This window comes from Arachis stenosperma, chromosome 10 (genome assembly GCF_014773155.1).
Source record: "Arachis stenosperma cultivar V10309 chromosome 10, arast.V10309.gnm1.PFL2, whole genome shotgun sequence".
Lineage (NCBI taxonomy): Eukaryota > Viridiplantae > Streptophyta > Magnoliopsida > Fabales > Fabaceae > Arachis > Arachis stenosperma.
In genome coordinates, this window is record NC_080386.1 from 74,390,212 (window position 1) to 74,399,925 (window position 9,714).

Consider the following 9,714-nt stretch of genomic DNA (forward strand, 5'->3'; position numbering starts at 1 on the left):
GGCCGAAACCAATGATCACTTTTGTTCTTATGTACTTTCAACGGTGGAGTTTCTACACACCATAGATTAAGGTGTGGAGCTCTGCTGTACCTCGAGTATTAATGCAATTACTATTGTTCTTCCATTCAATTCCGCTTGTTCTTTATCCAAGATATCACTTGTTCTTCAACATGATGAAGGTGATGATTGACGCCCATCACCATTCTCACCCATGAATAAGGTGACTGACAACCATTCTTGTCCTACAAGCATCTGAGGCTTAGTGAATGTCTCTTGGATTCCTGATTGCACGATGCATGGTTGATCGCCTGACAACCGAGCGCTCGCCTGACAAACGAGCCAACCATTCCGTGAGATCAGAGTCTTCGTGGTATAGGCAGGACCTGATGGCAGTATTCAAGAGAATCCGGAAGGTCTAACCTTGTCTGTGGTATTCTGAGTAGGATTCAATGATTGAATGACTGTGACGTGCTTCAAACCTGTAACCTACTGGGCGTTAGTGACAGACGCAAAAGAGTGATTCTATTCCGGTAGGGGAGGGAACCAAACCGGTGATTGGCAGCACTGTGACAGAGTGTGTGCATTAGCTTTCACTGCGCGGATGGGAGGTAGCTGCTGACAACAGTGAAACCCTACACGAGCTTGCCATGGAAAGGAGTAAGAAAGATTGGATGAAGACAGTAGGAAAGCAGAGAGACGGAAGGGAAGGCATCTTCATACACTTGTCTGAAGCTCTTACACCAATGATATACATAAGTATCTCTATCTTTATCTTTTATGTTATTTTCGTTCATCACCATTATACATTTGAGTCTACCTGACTGAGATTTACAAGATGACCATAGCTTGCTTCATACCACCAATCTCCGTGGGATCGACCCTTACTCGCGTAAGGTTTATTACTTGGACGACCCAGTGCACTTGCTGGTTAGTTGTGCGAAGTTGTAGTGATCACAATTTCGTGCACCACAACCTTTTCCAGAATTAGGCAAAAAACACCATCAAAAGTACAAACAGGAAAGGCGATGACAAGTGAAAGCTCTAAAGGCATTAAGCAAAAAGCGATCATGCAGAAAATAAAAGAAGCCCCAGAACACACGGCGATAAACAGGCACGACAAATGCAAAAAGATTCAAGTTTTTCAAACAAGCATGCAAGCAAAACCAAAACTTTATCATAAACCGAAGGTCAAAAAGTAAAAGAAGTATGGAAACGGAAAGTAGAAACCAAACCTGGAAAGTCCTGAAGAAAATGGAAAGCTGGGGCAGGAGAACGTCTCTCAAAGGAAGCACCAACGGAGTACCAAAAATGAAACGGCACAGAGAAAGAGTAAGGCAAAACAGAGCAAACACAGAGGAAAAGTTAAAAACGGGAGAAGAGAGAAATGCGAAGAAGTTATGAAATGCGTGAAGAAGAAAAACCGTTTCTGGGATTTCAAAATCAAAATAAAAGGGCCTAGGAGAAACGGGGCAATTAATGTTAAATAAAGGCATTAAACCCTCGCACGTTTCCAAAGCACCGTTATAAAGGCGCGCGCTTTTAGAAGAAAACGTTCTACATTCAAAAAACTTCTACAAGGGAATCGACAAAAATGCTTGAGTTCGGCCTCAAGAAGGACCGAAGTCTAAGGACTCGACCTCAGAAAAGATGACCGAGCTCAAGCAGGGGCACTGTTCATACCCTGGGTCGAGCTATCCGACCTGGGATGATTGAAGATAAAGCGACCGACCTCTTCAGGTCAGACTATCCGACCTCTTCTCAGAGAGCTCGGCCAAATCGACAAGAGAGCCCAATAAAGGGCCCAAATAGAGGAACACGACCCAAATCCTAAGGCAGCCCAAGCCTATAGAGATAAAGGCGGTTCCATTGAAGATACGCTGACCTCAACTCAAAGATAAAGATATGATAAGATAACTAACTTATCTTATCCAAAAGGTCACATCTCACCATTATAAATACACTGGAACACCCAAGTATAACTCATACTCTGATTCTACTCAATACCTACTTAATACCCTTGCTAACTTAAGCATCGGAGTCCCTTGCAGGTACCCCCCACCCTCCGGGGATGAAGGATCAGCACCACCACCAAGTCCAACAAGTCGGACACACCAGCTCCGGCCGCTGTTCACCTGCCGGACACGTCGGCTCCGACCAACACAGAAGATCTCGTCCGAGATCGACCTACAGTTTCAGGTAACCCTCGGAACAGGTGGGTACATTAGGATTTGGTTATATCCCGAGTATGTGTCCATAAAGGAGAGGTATTTGTATTCGGAGGAGGCATCTACCAGTGCGTCGATGTTTGGGAGTGGATAAGGATCTTTCGGGCAAGCTTCGTTGAGATCGGTATAGTCGGTGCACATTCTCCACCTCCCATTTGACTTTTTTACCAAAACGACATTAGCAAGCCATAGCGGGTATTTGACTTCTCTTATGAAGCCTGCCTCCAGTAGAGCTTGTACTTGGTCTTCCACTGCTTGAGAGCGTTCTGGTCCTAGCTTTCTGTGCCTTTGTTGTACCGGCCGAGATCTTGGGTAGACTGCTAGCTTGTGGCACATTAGTTTGGGATCTATGCCTGCCATGTATGCGGCCTTCCACGCAAAGAGGTCGGCGTTGTCGCGTAGAAACTGTATGAGTGATTCTTTTATGTCCCCTTTTAGGAGTGTGCCGATGTTGGTTGTTTGGTTCGGGGTGTTCCCGATCTGGATTTTCTCTATTTCTCCTTTAGGTTGTGGGCGGAGCTCTTCCCGCCTCCGAACTCCACCGAGCTCGATTGTGTGGAATTTTTCTCCTCTGTCTCTGAGGTTCAGACTTTCGTTGTAACAGCGGCGCGCCATCTTCTGATCTACCTTTACCGTGGCTATTCCACCTGCAGTTGGGAACTTCATGCATAGATGCGGAGTTGAGACTATTGCGCTGAGCTGATTTAACGTTGCCCGACCTATTAGGGCATTGTAGGCTGAGCTTACGTCGACGACGATGTAATCTATTTTGAGTGTTCTTGACTGACTTCCTTTTCCAAAAGTTGTGTGGAGCGAGATGTATCCCATCGGTTGAACTGGGGTATCTCCTAGCCCGAACAGGCTATCCGGATATGCTCTAAGTTCTTTTACTTCCAAGCCGAGTTTGTCGAAAGCGGTTTTGAATAAGATATCGGCATAGCTCCCCTGGTCTATCAACGTGCGGTGAAGATTTGTGTTTGCCAGTATAATAGTGATGACCATGGGATCGTCATGCCTTGATGCGACGCCGGATGCGTCTTCCTTGGTAAAAGTGATTGCTGGGATTTCGGGTGCGTCCTCCTTTTCTGTGACGTGATATACGTCTTTGAGATGTCTTTTGCGGGATGATTTGGAGATTCCTTGATGACAAGTCATCATATACCCATTTTTCAAGCTAATTTCACTTGTTTTGTTAGCATTTATGCACCTTCTTGCATCCTAAGTAAGTGATTTGGAGTGAAAATGCATAACTTCTCTAAATCAAGCAACCACTATGAAATTAATGTTAAATCATGAGGTTTAAGCTAATTTTAATTGCATTTTAATTGATTTATAAGCCTCTTGAATTTAGTGATACTTTGAGTGGTTGTTTTGGTTTATTGTAGGTGAAGAAAAGAAAAGAAAATGAAAAGCGTGGCCTAAGAAGCGTAACACAAGAAAAGGAAAGCGTGGCCAAAGAGGAGAGAAGCGTGCCGCATTGCAATGGGGGAAGCAACATTGCCCTCCACAAGGGCAGACTGCCCTCTAGGAGAGCAACATAGAGAACCAAACAAGAATAGGCAACTCTGCCCTGCCCACTACAAGGGCAGAGCACAAAATGGTGCCTTGGGACCAAGAGAAAGCAAACTCTGCCCTGCCCTTGTGGAGGGCAGAATCGGGCTCTATAAGGAAGAAATCAAGGGGAAAATATCAACCATGCATGCTACAAGGTTCGAACAAGGAACCATGAGGAAGCCAAGCACTAAGGTCCACTACCGTGCCAAGAAGCCAAGAAAAAATAGCGTGTTTGCCTCCTCCCAGTTTCGAACACGGGCCATGAAGGAAAGGACCTTGCCCTGCCCTTGGCGCGAGCAGGGCAGCATTTGGACTTGCGCACCACACACAAAATTCTGGCGCACCAACTTTGAAAGCTGGCGCACCAAACTCTCGTCCCTGGCAGCATCTGGCGCGCAACGCTCCTCCCCTGGCGCACCAAAGCTTTCCTGCCCTGCCCTTGGCGCGGGCAGGGCAGCGTTTTGCGTTCCTGGCGCACCAAAATCAATTCTGGCGCACCAATCTTCAACTCTGGCAGCACCAACGCGCGCACTCCTCAAATCTGGCGCATCAACTTTTCTGCCCTGCCCTTGGCGCGGGCAGGGCAGCATCTGGCCGCACCAACTCGCGCCAGACTCGCACCACGCTGCACCAACTCGCACCATGGCCGCACCAATTGCTAGCACCATGCACCAATTTTCTGCCCTGCCCTCCACAAGGGCAGGGCAGCCTCCTGGGAGTGAATTTTCATGGGCCGAAAATTCAAACTAAAATCCCATTTTAATTCATTTCTTCACCAAATCAAAAGCCCATCCAAAACCCAAAATCCAAGAATAGAAAGTGTATAAATAGGAGTTAGTTTGATGTAATTAGGACCTTTATGCTCATTTTTGAATTTTTACTTTTACCTTGGCTTTTGAATTTTTACTTTCACCTTCCTTTGGAGCTTTGGCTCTCTTGCAATTGTTCTTGAGAGAATTGACCGAGCACTAAGAGGATTAAGAGAGAATTGACTGATCTCCTTCCTCATTCTTACTTGGGCAATTCTACTCTTCTGTTTTTGAGTTTTGGGTGTGTGAAATTGGGGAAGTTCTGTCCCAATTCCCATTCAAACTCTTTTCACTTTGTTTTCTGCAAAATTCAATTCTATTTCTGTTCTTCTATTGCTTCTTCTCTAATTTTCTGTCAATTGTTTAGTTAATTCAGATCTGGGAAGGAAATTGGGTTTTAGGCTCTGCTACCTAAGCCCTTGGGATCCTGAGATCATAATTCACTCTTGGTTCTTCTGTGAACCTTTGCTGCATTTTATTTTCTTTCTGTTTGAATGCTATTTGCTTCTGATTTAAATTCTGCTCAATCAATTGCTGCAATTTACTTCTTCTTTGTTTAGATCTTGCAATCCCATTCCTCAATTCCCTTTTATATTCAAGCCATTTACCTTTCTTGCCATTTAAGTTACTGCAATTTAAGTTTCTTGCACTTTAAGTTTCAGTCATTTACTTTCTTGCTCTTTAAGATTCTGCAATTTTACAATTCTGTTCTTCAATTTACTGCACTTTTCCCTTCCCCCTTTACTTTTACTGTCATTTAATTCTTGTTAAACACAAATCACTCAAACAAAACTTGATTCGCTTGACTAAATCACCCACTAAACTAAAATTGCTCAATCCTTCAATCCCTGTGGGATCGACCTCACTCATGTGAGTTATTATTACTTGATGCGACCCGGTACACTTGTCGGTGAGTTTTGTGTTGGATCGTTTTCCACACATCAAGTTTTTGGCGCCGTTGCCGGGGATTGAAATAGATTGACAATGATTAAGTGAAGTGGAGGTCTAGATTAAGCACTTTTTCTTTTCTGTTATTCTAACTCTTACTAACCCACTAACTGTTTGAACTTTTGCTTAAACTAACTAAACCTTCATTCTAGCTACAGATTGAAGTTCCATTGTATTTCTGGGTTTGTGTGTTTACTGTTGTGTGTTTGTATGTCAGGTATAGGAAGATCTTCTCCTATCATCTCTGAAATTGATCAAAGGACTCTTCGGAGAATAAGAAGAGCCGAAAGAGGGAAGAACATTGTTGGAGAAGAAGAATCTGAGGAGGAATTCCAAGACATGGAAGGAGATACCAATCAACCCGAAGGAGGAGCCAATAATAATCAACATCAGAGAAGAGTCTTGGCTTCATACACATTTGCAAATGCTAGGCATTGTGGGAGTAGCATTCTTCCTCCCAATGTCAATGCAAACAATTTTGAACTCAAGCCACAACTCATCACTCTGGTTCAAAACAATTGTTCTTTTGGAGGAGGACCTTTGGAGGATCCAAATCAACATCTGTCTACTTTCTTGAGAATCTGTGACACAGTGAAAACAATGGTGTACCTCCTGATAGCTACAAGTTACTGCTCTTCCCATTCTCTCTCAGAGACAAAGCCACTCAATGGCTAGAGACCTTTCCAAAAGAAAGCATCAACACTTGGGATGACTTGGTGAGCAAGTTCCTTGCCAAATTCTATCCCCCTCAAAGAGTCCTAAGGTTGAAGACAGAGGTTCAAACATTCACTCAAATGGAGGCCGAGAACTTATATGAAGCATGGGAAAGATATAAGGCTCTATTGAGGAAATGTCCCCCAGAAATGTTTACTGAATGGGATAAGTTGCAAAACTTCTATGAAGGACTCACTCTTAAAGCTCAAGAGGCTCTTGATCATTCTGCAGGAGGATCCTTGCAACTCATGAAAACCACAGAGGAAGCTCAAAACCTCATTGAGATGGTGGCCAACAACCAATATTCTTTGCTCATCAAAGACAATGCCAACCATCACAAGAAGAGGAGTAATGGAGTTGGAAGGAGTTGATTCAATCTTAGCTCAAAACAAGATGATGCAGCAGCAGATCCAACAACAATTTGAGCAAATGGCTAAGAGAATTGATGGCTTGCAAGTGGCAACAGTGAGCACCACAAGCCAACCTCCAACCACTTGGGTGCAAAGTGAAGAAACTCAAGAAGAGCAACAACAAGAGCAAGTCCAATACATGCACAACCAAAATCCTGGAACAAATGAAGTCTATGGTGATACTTACAATCCATCTTGGAAGAACCATCCCAACCTCAGATGGGGAGACAACCATAATCAAAACCAACAACCATGGCAAAGAAATACAGGCCAAAACAATTGGAAAAACACAAACCATAACCCCCAGCCAAACACTAACCAAAACTCATACAGAAAACCACAAAACAACTACCCAAATTCTAACCAATACCCACCCAATAACCAACCAACTAACCAAAACACTTATCATCACCCATCTACACCCCAAAATCAACCTATCTCACAAGACTCACAGAGAATCACCAATCTAGAGCTGCTCATGGAGAAACTGATGAAAAACCAAGAAATGACAACCAAGAATCAAGAAGCCTCCATGAAGAACTTAGAGAGGCAGATTGGACAAATCTCCAAGAAGATTTCTGTTGACAAACCATCAAGTTCACTACCTAGTGACACCATTCCCAACCCAAAGGAAGAATGCAAGGTTGTGCAACTGAGAAGTGGAAGAGTGTTAACAGATGGTAACCAAGGAGCAACAAAGAAGCTCATGGAGAATGACACTGAGACAACTAAGAATGATGAAGCCATCAACAAAGACATGATAAGCAAAAATGCTCCAGAAAAACTCACAGAGGAAGACAACAAACCACAGAATTTGAAGAAAGGAAAGAAGATTTTGGAGGAACCAATTCCAAAACAATATCAAGTGGAGAAGAGCTCAACATCACCATTGCCTTATCCACAGAGATTTCACAAGGAAACAAAGGATCAGCACTTCCACAAATTTCTTGAGACTTTCAAGAAGCTAGAGATTAACATACCTTTGGCAGAGGCTTTGGAGCAAATGCCCCTGTATGCTAAGTTTCTAAAGGAGCTCATCAACAAGAAAAGAGATTGGAATGAGAAGGAAACGGTGATGCTTAGTGAGGAATGTAGTGCCGTGCTCCAAAAGGGAATCCCACCAAAACTCAAGGATCCAGGGAGTTTTGTAGTGTCGTGCACTATAGGCAAACTATCCTTGGACAAAGCTCTTTGTGATCTTGGAGCTAGTATCAACTTAATGCCCTTGTCCATGATGAAGAAGTTGGCCATAGAAGAGCTCAAACCCACCAAGATGTCACTAGTCATGGCAGACAGATCAATCAAGATACCAAATGGAATTGTGGAAAATTTGCTAGTAAAGGTTGGAGAGTTTATCTTCCCTGCAGACTTTGTAATTCTAGATACCGATGAGGAAGGCAACAATTCAATCATCTTGGGCAGACCATTCCTAGCAACTGCAAGAGCCATTATTGATGTGGAAAAAGGAGAAATGATCTTCAGAGTACACAATGAGCAAATGATCATCAATGTTTTTAAGTCAATGCAACACCCCCCAGAGAAGGAAGATCATTTGAGGGTGGATATGATAGAAAGCCTGGTGGAAGGAATGTTAGACATCGATCAGCATGAGCAAGAAGAAGATAATCAAGAAACAATAGAGGAGCATGTGGCTGAGGCTTTCATAAACAAAGAGGTGGAACTAAGCAAGAAAGAAGAGATGCAAAAGCAAGAACTGAAGCCATTACCTTCTCATCTCAAATATGCATTTCTTGGGACTTCAGAAAGCCTCCCGGTGATCATCAATTCATCCTTGACAAAGAAAGAAGAAGGGAAGCTTCTTGATGTTCTCAGAGCCCACAAGGATGCCTTAGGATGGACCATTGATGACTTGAAAGGCATCAGTCCTACAGTATGCATGCATAAGATTCTTTTGGAGGATAATTCCAAGGCAGTAATTCAACCTCAGAGAAGACTAAACCCTGCAATAAAGGAAGTTGTCCAGAAGGAAGTGATGAAGTTATGGAATGCAGGAATCATATACCCTATTTCCGATAGCTCATGGATAAGCCCAGTCCAAGTGGTACCAAAGAAGGGAGGGATGACAGTCATTATTAATGAAAAGAATGAACTCATTCCCACCAGAACGGTGACAGGGTGGAGGATGTGCATTGACTATAGGAGGTTGAATGATGCCACACGCAAAGATCACTTCCCACTTCCTTTCATTGATCAAATGCTTGAAAGGTTGGCTGGCCATGCTTATTATTGCTTCTTGGATGGCTATTCTGGGTATAATCAGATAGTGGTGGATCCAAGAGACCAAGAAAAGACGTCATTCACATGCCCAGTTGGAGTTTTTGCCTATAGAAGAATGCCATTTGGATTATGCAATGCCCCAGCCACTTTTCAAAGGTGTATGCTTTCCATTTTCTCAGACATGGTTGAAAAATTTTTAGAGGTTTTCATGGATGACTTCTTTGTTTTTGGTGATAATTTCGATACTTGCTTAAACCATCTAACTCTTGTCTTGAAACGGTGCCAAGAAACTAATTTAGTTTTAAATTGGGAGAAGTGCCATTTCATGGTACCTGAGGGGATTGTTCTTGGTCATAAAGTTTCAAGAAGAGGAATAGAGGTTGACAAGGCAAAAGTGGAAATAATAGAAAAACTCCCTCCACCAACTAATGTGAAATCTGTTAGAAGTTTCTTGGGGCATGCAGGATTTTATAGAAGGTTTATCAAAGATTTTTCTAAAATAGCCAAACCTTTGAGTAACCTTTTGATGATTGATCAACCTTTTATTTTTGATAAAAATTGTCAGCATGCTTTTGAAACTTTAAAACATAAACTCACAACAGCACCAATTATCACACCTCTGGATTGGAACCTACCATTTGAACTCATGTGTGATGCAAGTGAAATTGCAATTGGTGCTGTACTTGGACAGAAGAAGGGAAACTTGCACCATGTCATATACTATGCAAGTAAAGTATTGAATGAAGCTCAAAAAAACTACACTACAACAGAGAAGGAATTGTTAGCTGTAGTCTATGCATTTGATAAGTTTAGATC